Source organism: Bombina bombina, chromosome 4 (genome assembly GCF_027579735.1).
Source record: "Bombina bombina isolate aBomBom1 chromosome 4, aBomBom1.pri, whole genome shotgun sequence".
In the NCBI taxonomy this organism is placed as follows: Eukaryota; Metazoa; Chordata; class Amphibia; order Anura; family Bombinatoridae; genus Bombina; species Bombina bombina.
In genome coordinates, this window is record NC_069502.1 from 22,365,868 (window position 1) to 22,378,747 (window position 12,880).

The window sequence follows — 12,880 nt, forward strand, 5'->3', positions numbered from 1 at the left end:
TGCTTTCCTCTGGATGCGTAACAAACAAAACAGATGCGGGTACTTCTGAGGGATTACCCCCTCCAGCTAATTGCTCCAAGTTAATCTTCTCTGGGCAAGTGGAGCTGATGTGGCCCACTTTGTTGCAAGCAAAACACCTGCGGGTATCTCCCTGCCCAGGTGCAACACTCGCCACTCCTTTCCCAGAGGGAGCAAACACACTAGACAAAGGCACAGCAGGTTTTGTTAAGGGGGGTCGTGCAGCAGCTTCTTTTCAGGTGGATCCCCCCTAAGCAATGGATTTTCTCCCATTCCCTGGTGACCTTTTGGCTGTGTAAAAATCAGCCAGCTCACCAGCTTCCAATGCTCTTTTGGGTTTACGATCCAAAACCCATTCTTGAACTTCTGCTGGGCACAGCTGCATAAATTGCTCCTTCACAATCAGATCTTCCAGGTCTTCGATAGTGGCAGTGTTTAGCCCTTGGATCCACTATTTAAAGGCTGTCATCAGGTTTCTAACAGCTGCAGTATAGCTCTCTGACAAACCTTTCTGCAGAGAATGGAATTTCTTCCTGTACACCTCAGGTGTAAGATTATATCTCCTCTGCAGTGCAGCTTTGATGGAATCATAGTCCTGATCAAATTCTGGGGGTAGTTCAGCAAAAGCCTCCAGTGCAGGATCTTTCAGGCCAGGGGTAAGGTACTTGGCCCACTGCTCCCTTGGCAGCTGGAATTGTCTGCAAACTTTCTCAAAGCTACGCAGGTATACATCCACATCGCCATCTTTCTCCAGAGTGGGAAAATTCTCTGCACGCACTCTGGGAACAGGTGGGTCTCTAAGTTCACTAACAGGTGAGTCCATCCCTCTCCTGATACTCTCTCTCAGCCTGTCGTTCAGCAGCCTGTCTTTCAGCTTCCACAGTAGCCTGTCTCTCAGCCGCAGCAGCCTGTCTCTCATAAAATTTTGCAATCAGCTCCATGTGCAACCTTGCATCCACTGAGCCCATATGTTTCAGAACAGTTTGCAAATAACAGTCCAATGGATCTCCGATCCTGATGAGTCGCTGCCACCAGCTGCAGACACCCCTCCTGAGACTTCAGCTGGGGTGGCTTGGCTGTTATCATATTCAAAAAGAGCTTGTATTAGTCCATCTTTGTTCTTTCCACGGGTTGGAATATCACGCTCCTGGCATAATAGTGCCAGCGTCTCTTTAGTCTGCTGCTGGTATAACTCCATAGTAAAAATAGAATAGAAAAACAGAGAATAGGGAAGGGGACTGTTTGCAATGTGTAACTATATAATGCACTGAGTTTTAGCCTTTGGAAATTGTGAGAGTCACAATTTCTTTTTAGTACCGGGATTTTCACACTAGCAAATCCACGAGCACTAAAATCTAATAAAAAAAATTATCTACACCGCTGCCCACCAATTTGTGACGAACCAAGGTTAACCAACCCTGCGCCAGTCACTTGTTTGGCACAGAAAGGGTTATCAGACCCCTTCTACTAATATGTCACAATCTAGCCACACCAGGCAAGCTTGTGATTTAGTTCAGTGGGTGCAAGGGTTAACAAACACTCTCTAGTCTGTACTAGACTTAAAAGAAATGCCCCAAACTCCCCTTAAATGCCACCCACACTAAACTAACTATGTTGCCACCACTTATGATTTATTAAAGGGAAAATCCTAAGGAAAAACCTAGACTTACACATTAACTCTCATAATACAATTTAGCAGAAAATAACCTAAAATATACAGTTTTAATACTCCAGTCCTTTCAGTAACGTGGTTCAATTATTAGACAAAGGCCAAAGCTTAATAAAGGAATTATTTATTATGCCAAAAATATTATGCACAATGCATTATTAATATAAAGTTGTTACAAATAAAATTACACACAGCAAACAGGTTAAAATAATATGATGGAAATAACAGACCTAATACTTTCCTAGCTTATAAGTCTGCCCCAGGGAGATGTGCAAGAGAAGATGGTCACTCACGCTGTAGCAGCCTCCCATGTAGAATGAACAATCTTATTGTTAAAACACAAGATTCTTATACATATTTTCCAGAGATCAAGTTGCCTGACCACACCCCCCTGGGCAGGGGCTAAAACCCCCCTATTTCTCTTGTAAGATGTATCGAGTCCATGGATTCATCCATACTTGTGGATTCCCTACAGGAAGTGGCAGAGAGAGCACCCACAGCAGAGCTGTCTATATAGCTCCTCCCTTAGCTCCACCCCCCAGTCATTCTCTCTGCCTGCTTAACTGCTAGGAAGGGCAAAGTGAGTGTGGTGACAAAAATGTTAAATTTTTTCTTTTCTCAAGCAAAAGTTTGTTATTTTAAAAATTACCGGTGTGTACTATTTACTCTCTGGCAGAAAAGGGATGAAGATTTCTGCAAGGAGGATAATGATCTTAGGATTTTGCAACTAAGATCCACTGCTGTTCTCACAAGGGCTGAAGAGTACAGGAAAACTTCAGTTGGGGGAACAGTTTGCAGGCTAAACTGCATTAAGGTATGTTCAGTCTATTTTTTCTAGACAGACTGTGTTATTTCTAGAAAAGGCTGGCAATATCCCCATGAGGGAAAAGTAAGCTGTATTCAGTAAAAGAGGAATCCAAGCTTGCATAAAGGGCTCATAGTTACTGGTGACACTGATAAAAAAAAAAAAAAAAAAAAAAGTTTTGGTTTAATTACAAATAAAACGTTTTTTTGAGGGACTTTAAGGAGTCTTTGTGGCTTGTTTAAGGGTTATTAACCCACATGGCTAGTTTAAGAAACACTCTGTGGTGTTTTTTTTAGGCCCCATAACATCGAGTGAGGTGGGAGTGGCCTATTTTCAGTTGCACAGTTTATTTACCTCAGAAGCATCCAGCTACTTCTCCAGAGATTCCTGCTGTATTTGAGGGCTGTAAAGAGGTTTTTTTTCCCACAAATCGTTCCTAAAGGGCAGGTAGGCGCCTCAGCAGAGCTGTGGCAAGGTGCTGAATGTTATTTTACCTGTTTTGAAGTTTTTTCAATCCGTTTTTTACATTAAGGGGTTAATTGTTTATTTGCATAGTGGTGCAAAGTTACGAAGGCTTTATGATGCTACTGTAAAAATTGAGTTGTGTTTACTGCTTTTTTACACTGTTTTGCAGAGTTTGTGCAGCTTTTTTTTCTCTTAAAGGCACGGTACCGTTTTTGTTTAAAGTGTTATTTACTTTGATTAAAGTGTTTTCCAAGCTTGCTTGTTACATTACTAGCCTGTTTAACATGTCTGACACCAAGGAGAATCCTTGTTCTATGTGTTTAGAAGCCATTGTGGAACCCCCTCTTAGAATGTGTCCCACTTGCACTGATATGTCTATAAATTATAAAGAGCATATTTTAGCACTTAAAAATATTGCAATAGATGATTCTCAGTTAGAAGGAAATGAGGGTTTAGCATCTAGCTCTCCCCAAGTGTAACAACCAGTAACGCCCGCACAAGTGACGCCAAGTACCTCTAGGAACACGGAGTTCTCTAGCGATGATGGAGGTAACCAAAATTATCGGATGGGCGGAGGATCGCTCTTGCCAGCAATCTCTCAGCAATCCATATCCCAGGGGTAGAGAACTGGGAGGCGGATTTCCTAAGTCGTCAGACTTTTCATCCGGGGGAGTGGGAGCTCCATCCGAAGGTATTTGCCCAGCTGACTTAGCTATGGGGCACACCAGAATTGGATCTGATGGCGTCCCGACAGAACGCCAAACTTCCGCGTTACTGGTCCAGGTCCGGTGATCCCCAGGTGGTACTGATAGATGCTTTTAGCAGTGCCCTGGTCCTTCAGTCTGGCTTATGTATTTCCACCGTTTCCTCTCCTCCCACGTCTGGTTGCCAGAATCAAGCAGGAGAGAGCTTCGGTGATTATGATAGTGCCTGCGTGGCCACGCAGGACTTGGTATGCAGACCTGGTGGACATGTCACCTGTTTCACCGTGGACTCTACCAATGAGGCAGGACCTTCTAATCCAAGGTCCGTTCAAGCATCCAAATCTAATTTCTCTGCGTCTGACTGCTTGGAGATTGAACGCCTGATTCTCTCAAAGCGTGGTTTCTCTGAGTCGGTCATTGATACCCTGATTCAGGCTAGAAAGCCTGTCACCAGGAAAATCTATCATAAGATTTGGCGCAAATATCTTTGTTGGTGTGAATACAAGGGTTACTCATGGAGTAAGATTAGGATTCCTAGAATTTTGTCCTTTCTCCAAGAAGGATTGGAGAAGGGATTATCAGCTAGTTCTTAAAGGGACAAATATCTGCTTTGTCTATTCTTTTACACAAACGTCTGGCAAATGTCCCAGACGTTCAAGCGTTTAGTCAGGCCATGGTCAGGATCAAGCCTGTATTTAAACCTGTTGCTCCGCCATGGAGCCTAAACTTGGTTCTTAAAGTTCTTCAAGGGGTTCCGTTTGAACCTATGCATTCCATAGATATTAAGCTTCTATCTTGGAAAGTTTTTTGTTTTTAGTAGCTATCTCTTCGGCTCGAAGAGTTTCTGCTTTACAGTGCGACTCACCTTATCTTATTTTCCATGCAGATAAGGTGGTTTTACGTACCAAACCTGGATTCCTTCCTAAGGTTGTTTCTAATAGGAAAATCAATCAGGAAATTGTTCGTTTCGCTGTGTCCTAATCCTTCTTCAAAGAAGAAACGTCTGTTGCACAATCTTTATGTGGTTCATGCTTTAAAGTTCTACTTACAAGCAACCAAAGATTTCCGTCAAACATCTTCATTGTTTGTTGTTTATTCTGGTAAGCGGAGAGGCCAAAAGGCTACGGCTACCTCTCTTTCCTTCTGGCTGAAAAGCATCATCCGTATGGCTTATGATACTGCTGTCCAGCAGCCTCCTGAAAGAATTACTACTCATTCTACTAGAGCAGTGGCTTCCACATGGGCTTTTAAAAATGAGGCTTCTGTTGAACAGATTTGTAAGGCGGCGACTTGGTCTTCGCTTCATACTTTTTCCAAATTTTACAAATTCGATTCTTTTGCTTCTTCGGAGGCTATTTTTGGGAGACAGGTTCTACAAGCAGTGGTGCCTTCCGTTTAAGGAACCTGTCTTGTCCCTCCCTTCATCCGTGTCCTAAAGCTTTGTTATTGGTATCCCACAAGTATGGATGAATCCGTGGACTCGATACATCTTACAAGAGAAAACAGAATTTATGCTTACCTGATAAATTTCTTTCTCTTGTGATGTATCAAGTCCACGGCCCGCCCTGTCTATTTAAGACAGGTAGTATATTTTGCTTTAAAAAACTTCAGTCACCACTGCACCCTATAGTTTCTCCTTTTTCTTCCTAGCCTTCAGTCGAATGACTGGGGGGTGGAGCTAAGGGAGGAGCTATATAGACAGCTCTGCTGTGGGTGCTCTCTCTGCCACTTCCTGTAGGAAAGGAGAATATCCCACAAGTATGGATGAATCCGTGGACTTGATACATCACAAGAGAGAGAAATTTATCAGGTAAGCATAAATTCTGTTTTTTATGACCTTCAATAAACTAAGTCTTTGCCTGAAATTATAGAACTCATTATAATTTCTGCTAGGTAAATCTATTTTCACATATACAGACAGGCACTCTCTTAGTTTCATTGGGAGAATCAATTTGATATCAAATATGACAGGGTTGTCATATTTCCCTTCATTTAATGTCATAACAGTTTTAAACACATATATACATTATACCCATGTCCCTTTATTGACCTTATCAGTTTCTGTGACTGAGGCACTGTTTTGTGTCATGCCCTCTGCTGACAGTTTGACTGGATTTATGACTCAATGCATACACAACAACATTTGGTGGAATGGTCCTTAGAAACTATTTTAGGGGTTCTGGCACATCAAATAGAAATCATGTACTTAACACACACAGTTCTTCTTAAAAATCAAACAACTGTTTTTAGTTCACAAACTAAACAGAGTTAACCCCATAGCAGCTAAATCCTGAAGTATTCGAGACAGCCAGGTTCAGTATTTCCCACAAGTAATGAATGCAGCTGTGGACTCTCCCTGTACAGAAGGAAAGGAAATTATCTGGTAAGCATAATTTGTTTTTGTAGTATTTGCGGGCGGACGTAGGGGCCAGAAGGCCACGTCATCTACCCTTTTCTTTTGTTTGAGGATTGTTTTCTTCTATAAGGTAAGGCGAGTCCACGGATTCATCCTTTACTTGTAGGATATTATCCTCCTGCTAACAGGAAGTGGCAAAGAGCACCACAGCAGAGCTGTCTATATAGCTCCTCCCTTAGCTCCACCCCCCAGTCATTCTCTTTGCCTACTCTAAGTACTAGGAAGGGTAAAGTGAAAGAGGTGATAAAATATTAGTTTTTAATTTCTTCAACCTAGAGTTTTTTGTTTTAAATGGTACCGGTGTGTACTATTTACTCTCAGGCAGCAGATAGATGAAGACTTCTGCCTAGAGGATGATGATCTTAGCATTTCTAACTAAGATCCAGTGCTGTTCCCACAGAGACTGAGGAGTACAGGAAACTTTAGTGTGAGGAACGTTTTCATGCTATGCAGCAGTGAGGTATGTTCAGTCATATTTTTCTGGAGAGACTGTGTATTTCAGAAAGGCTGACAGTATCCCCATGAGGGTAAGGGTAAGCAGTATTCCTAAGAGCTTATAAGAAGGGCATTACTAAGCTTACATAAGGGGCAAAATTACAAAAATGGTTGACACTGAGTTGTTATTGAGGGTACACTTGGCTTATTTTTTTGGGTCTCAGAACCCACATGGCTAGTTGAAAACTGCTCTGGTGCGGTTCTTTGAGGCTGTAGAGACATCGAGTGAGATGGGCGGGGCCTATTTTCACGCCCCAGATGCGCAGTTATTTTCTCTCATCAAGCTTTAACTCCTGAGGGCCCTGGTGAAGGTTTTGGGCCAAATTGAAGCTTTAACCCCATATTTACTATCCCTGAGGGCAGGTAGGGCCACAGCAGGGCTGTGGCAAGGTGCTGAGGTTTTTTTTTTTCCGGATTTAGGCCTAATTTCAATCTGGTTTGCACATCAAAGGGTTAAATGTTAAAATTCCTTGTGGGGCAATCTTAACTACATATATTGTGTCTACTTGCAACATTTTTAAAAATTTGGTGCATTTTAAAGCTGTTTTGCAGAACGTGTGCTTTTTTTCTCTTAAAGGCGCAGTACCGTTTTTTAAGATTATTTTTTTCAGTAAATAAAGTGTTTTCATGCTTGTTTGTAGTCATTACTAGCCTGTTCAACATGTCTGACATTGAGGAAAGTCAATGTTCAATATGTTTAGAAGCCATTGTGGAACTTCCTCTTAGAATGTGTCCCTCATGCACTGAAAGGTCAATAAATTGCAAAAAACATATTTTAGCTACTAAAAGTATGTCGCAGGATGATTCTCAGTCAGAAGGGTATCAGGTTATGCAATCTAATTCTCCCCAAGTGTCACAACCATTAACGTCCGCACAAGCGACGCCAAGTACTTCTAGTGCATCTAATTCTTTCACCCTGCAAGAAATGGCCGCAGTTATGAATACTACCCTCACAGAGGTTTTATCTAAGCTGCCTGAGTTGCAGGGGAAGCGCAGTAAGTCTGGTGTGAGAACAAACGCTGAGACCTCTGACGCTTTATTAGCCATATCCGATGTACCCTCACAATGCTCTGAGTTGGGGGTGAGGGATTTGCTGGCTGAGGGAGAGATTTTTGATTCAGGAAATGTTCCCTCAGACAGACTCAGATATGACGGCTTTTAAATTTAAACTAGAACACCTCCGCTTATTGCTCAGGGAGGTTTTAGCGACTCTGGATGATTGTGACCCTATTGTCGTTCCAGAGAAATTGTGTAAAATTTACAGATTTCTAGAGGTTCCTGCCTACACTGATGTTTATCCAGTCCCTAAGAGGATTTCGGACATTGTTACTAAGGAGTGGGATAGACCAGGTATTCCGTTCGCTCCCCCTCCTACTTTTAAGAAAATGCTTCCCATATCAGACACCATGCGGGACTCGTGGCAGACGATCCCTAAGGTGGAGGGAGCTATTTCTACCCTGGCTAAGTGTACAACTATACCTATTGAAGACAGTTGTGCTTTCAAAGATCCTATGGATAAAAAAATTAGATGGTCTCCAGAAGAAAATATTTGTTCATCAAGGTTTTCTTCTCCAACCTATAGCGTGCATTGTTCCTGTAACTACTGCAGCGTCCTTTTGGTTCGAGGCTCTGGAGGAGGCTCTTCAGGTTGAGACCCCATTAGATGATATTCTGGATAGAATTAGGGCTCTCAAGCTAGCTAATTCTTTCATTACAGATGCCGCTTTTCAACTGGCTAAATTAGTGGCGAAGAATTCAGGTTTTGCCATTTTAGTGCGTAGAGCGTTATGGCTTAAGTCCTGGTCTGCTGATGCGTCATCAAAAGCTAAGCTGTTAGCCATCCCTTTCAAAGGTAAGACCCTATTCGGCCTGAACTGAAAGAGATCATTTCAGACATCACTGGAGGAAAAGGCCATGCCCTTCCTCAGGATAAGACAAATAAGATGAGGACCAAACAAAATAATTTTCGTTCCTTTCGGAACTTCAAAGGTGGTCCCTCTTCCTCTTCCCCTGCCGCAAAGCAAGAGGGGAATTTTGCTCAATCCAAGTCAGTCTGGAGACCTAATCCGACTTGGAGCAAGGGTAAACAGGCCAAGAAGCCCGCTGCTGCTACCAAGACAGCATGAAGGGGTAGCCCCCGATCCGGGACCGGATCTAGTAGGGGGCAGACTTTCTCGCTTTGCTCAGGCTTGGGCAAGAGACGTTCAGGACTCCTGGGCTTTAGAAATCGTAACCGAGGGGTATCTTCTAGATTTCAAAGATTCTCCCCCAAGGGGGAGATTCCATCTTTCTCAATTGTCTGTAAACCAGACAAAAAGAGAGGCGTTCTTACGCTGTGTAGAAGACCTATATACCATGGGAGTGATCTGCCCAGTTCCGAAAACAGAACAGGGGCCAAGGGTTCTACTCCAATCTGTTTGTGGTTCCCAAAAAAGAGGGAACCTTCAGACCAATTTTGGATCTCAAAATCCTAAACGATTTCCTCAGGGTCCCATCCTTCAAGATGGAGACCATTCGGACTATTTTGCAGATGATCCAGGAGGGTCAATATATGACCACCGTGGGCTTAAAGGATGGGTATCTACACATCCCTATCCACAAAGATCATCATCAGTTCCTCAGGTTCGCCTTTCTGGACAAGCATTACCAGTTTGTGGCTCTTCCCTTCGGGTTGGCCACAGCTCCCAGAATTTTCACAAAGGTGCTAGGGTCCCTTCTGTCGGTTCTAAGGCCACGGGGCATAGCTGTGGCGCCCTATCTGGATGATATCTTAATCCAGGTGTCGACTTAACAACTAGCCAAGTCTCACACGGACATCGTGTTGGCTTTTCTAAGATCTCACGGGTGGAAGGTGAACGTAAAAAAGAGTTCACTTATTCCTCTCACAAGAGTTCCATTCCTGGGAACTCTGATAGATTCGGTGGACATGAAAATTTTTCTGACAGAGGTCAGGAAATCAAAGATTTTATCCATCTGCCGAGTTCTTCATTCCATTCCTCGGCCTTCAGTGGCTCAGTGTTTGGAGGTAATCGGCTTAATGGTAGCGGCAATGGACATAGTTCCGTTTGCTCGCTTGCATCTCAGACCACTGCAACTATGCATGCTCAAACAGAGGAATGGGGATTATGCAGATTTATCTCCTCAGATAAATCTGGACCAAGACACCAGAGACTCTCTTCTTTGGTGGTTGTCACAGGATTATCTGTCCAAGGGAATGTGTTTCCGCAGGCCAGCGTGGGTCATAGTGACGACGGACGCCAGCCTATTGGGCTGGGGTGCAGTCTGGAATTCCCTGAAAGCACAGGGTTTATGGACTCAGGAGGAGGTTCTCCTCCCGATAAATATTCTAGAACTGAGAGCGATATTCAACGCGCTTCAGGCGTGGCCTCAGCTGGCTTCGGCCAAATTCATAAGATTCCAGTCGGACAATATCACGACTGTAGCATATATCAATCATCAGGGGGGAACAAAGAGTTCTCTAGTGATGATAGAGGTTACCAAAATAATTTGATGGGCAGAGACTCACTCTTGCCATCTATCAGCAATCTATATCCCAGAAGTGGAGAACTGGGAAGCGGATTTTCTAAGTCGTCAGACTTTTTTCATCTGGGGGAGTGGGAACTCCATCCGGAGGTGTTTGCACAATTGATTCGGCAATGGGGCACACCAGAATTCGATCTGATGGCGTCTTGTCAGAACGCCAAACTTCCTTGTTACGGGTCCAGGTCAAGGGATCCTCAGGCAGTACTGATAGATGCTCTAGCAGTACCCTGGTCGTTCAACCTGGCTTATGTGTTTCCACCATTTCCTCTCCTTCCTCGTTTGATTGCCAGAATCAAACAGGAGAGAACTTCGATGATTTTGATAGCACCTGCGTGGCCACGCAGGACTTGGTATGCAGACCTGGTGGACATGTCATCTCTTGCACCATGGACTCTGCCACTGAGACAGGACCTTCTGATTCAAGGTCCGTTCCAGCATCCAAATCTAGTTTCTCTGCGGCTGACTGCTTGGAGATTGAACGCTTGATCTTATCCAAGTGGGGTTTCTTGGAGTCGGTTATAGATACCTTGATTCAGGCTCGAAAGCCTGTCACCAGGAAAATTTGTCATAAGATATGGCGTAAATATCTTTATTGGTGCGAATCCAAAGGCTACTCATGGAGTAAGATCAGGATTCCTAGGATTTTGTCCTTTCTCCAAGAAGGATTGGAGAAGGGGCTATCAGCTAGTTCCTTAAAGGGGCAGATATCTGCTTTATCACTTCTACTGCACAAACGTCTGGCAGATGTTCCAGACGTTCAGTCGTTCTGTCAGGCTTTAGTTAGAATCAAGCCTGTGTTTAAACCTGTTGCTCCGCCATGGAGTTTGAATTTAGTTCTTAAAGTTCTTCAAGGGGTTCCGTTTGAACCTCTGCATTCCATAGATATTAAGCTTCTATCTTGTAAAGTTCTGTTTTTAGTTGCTATCTCTTCGGCTCGAAGAGTTTCTGAACTATCTGCATTGCAATGCGACTCGCCTTATCTTATTTTCCATGCTGATAAGGTGGTTTTGCGTAAGGTTGTTACTAATAGGAATATCAATCAGGAAATTGTGGTTCCTTCTCTGTGTCCTAATCCTTCTCAGAAGGAGCGTCTGTTGCACAACTTGGACGTGGTTCGTGCTTTGAAGTTTTACTTGCAAGCGACCAAAGATTTCCATCAAACATCTTCTTTGTTTTTTGTCTATTCTGGAAAACGTAGAGGTCAAAAAGCTACGGCTACCTCTCTTGCCTTTTGGCTGAAAAGCATCATCCGTTTACAGCAGCCTCCTGAAAGGATTACAGCTCACTCTACTAGAGCGGTGGCTTCCACATGGGCTTTTAAAAATGATGCTTCTGTTGAACAGATTTGTAAGGCTGCGACTTGGTCTTCGCTTCATACCTTTTCCAAATTTTCCAAATTTGATATCTTTGCTTCTTCGGAGGCTATTTTTGGGAGAAAAGTTCTTCAAGCAGTGGTGCCTTCTGTTTAACCATCTGTCTTGTCCCTCCCGTTCATCTGTGTCCTGTAGCTTTGGTATGGTATCCCACAAGTAAAGGATGAATCCGTGGACTCGTCTTACCTTATAGAAGAAAAGTAAATTTATGCTTATCTGATAAATTAATTTCTTCTATGGTAAGACGAGTCCACGGCCCGCCCTTTCGTTTTAAGACATTATATTTTTTTGATTTAAACTTCAGTCACCTCTGCACCTTGTAGTTTCTCCTTTTTCTTCCTGTACCTTCGGTCGAATGACTGGGGGGTGGAGCTAAGGGAGGAGCTATATAGACGGCTCTGCTGTGGTGTTCTTTGTCACTTCCTGTTAGCAGGAGGATAATATCCCACAAGTAAAGGATGAATCCGTGGACTCGTCTTACCATAGAAGAAATTAATTTATCAGGTAAGCATAAATTTACTTTTTTGGTTGGCTTACGAGTTAGCTGGACAACAACCTCCTGAAAGGATTACGGCTCATTCAACTAGGGCTGTTTTCCTGGGCTTTTAAAACGAGGCTTCTGTGGAACAAATTTGAAAGGTGACCACTTGGTCCTCAGTACATACTTTTTCTATATTTTACAATGTCAATGTTTTAGTCTCTGCCGAGGTGTCCTTGGGAGAAAGGTTCTTCAAGCGATGGTGCCCTCAGTTTAGGTCCGCCTGTCTTGTTTCTCCCTCCCTTTCCATTCTGTGTCTTCTAGCTTGGGTATTGGTTCCCACTAGTAATTAGAATGGATTCGAGGACTCCATGACAATTGGAAAGAAAACAAAATGTATGCTTACCTGATAAATTATTTTCTTTCCTGGCATGGAGAGTCCACGACCCACCCTTGTTTACTTTCAAGACGACTTATTATTTTTGTTTGTTTTTCCAAACTTCATGCAACTCTATACTCCTTGGTGTCCTCTTCTCTTTCCGTATTCCCTCGGGTGAATGACTGAGGGTTATGGGAAGTGGGAGGGATACTTAAAGCTTTGCTGGGGTGTTCTTTGCCTCCTCCTGGTGGCCAGGAGTTAAATTCTCACTAGTAATTAGAATGGATTCGTGGACTCTCCATGCCAGGAAAGAAAATAATTTATCAGGTACGCATAAATTTAGTTTTTTTTTTTTTTTTCTGTAGTGGTACCACCACCACCCCCCTCCCGCACCCCCAAACTCCTTTTCTGTAGTGTAGCTGCCCCATCCCTCCCTGTTCCTTTAAAATAATAATTTCTGTAGCGTAGGGCCCTCCCACTCCCTTCCCTCCCACCTCCGCTGCTAAGCTGCCCATCCGCCTCCAGTCCACACCTC

The 12,880-nt window shown here is 43.4% G+C and overlaps 1 protein-coding gene across 1 annotated transcript in view; it reads left to right on the forward strand.

Moving 5' to 3' along the window:
• LOC128655853 (zinc finger protein 84) overlaps positions 1-12,880 on the forward strand; it is a gene marked incomplete in the record, with an annotated part of 373,484 nt that overhangs the window by 124,130 nt on the left and 236,474 nt on the right.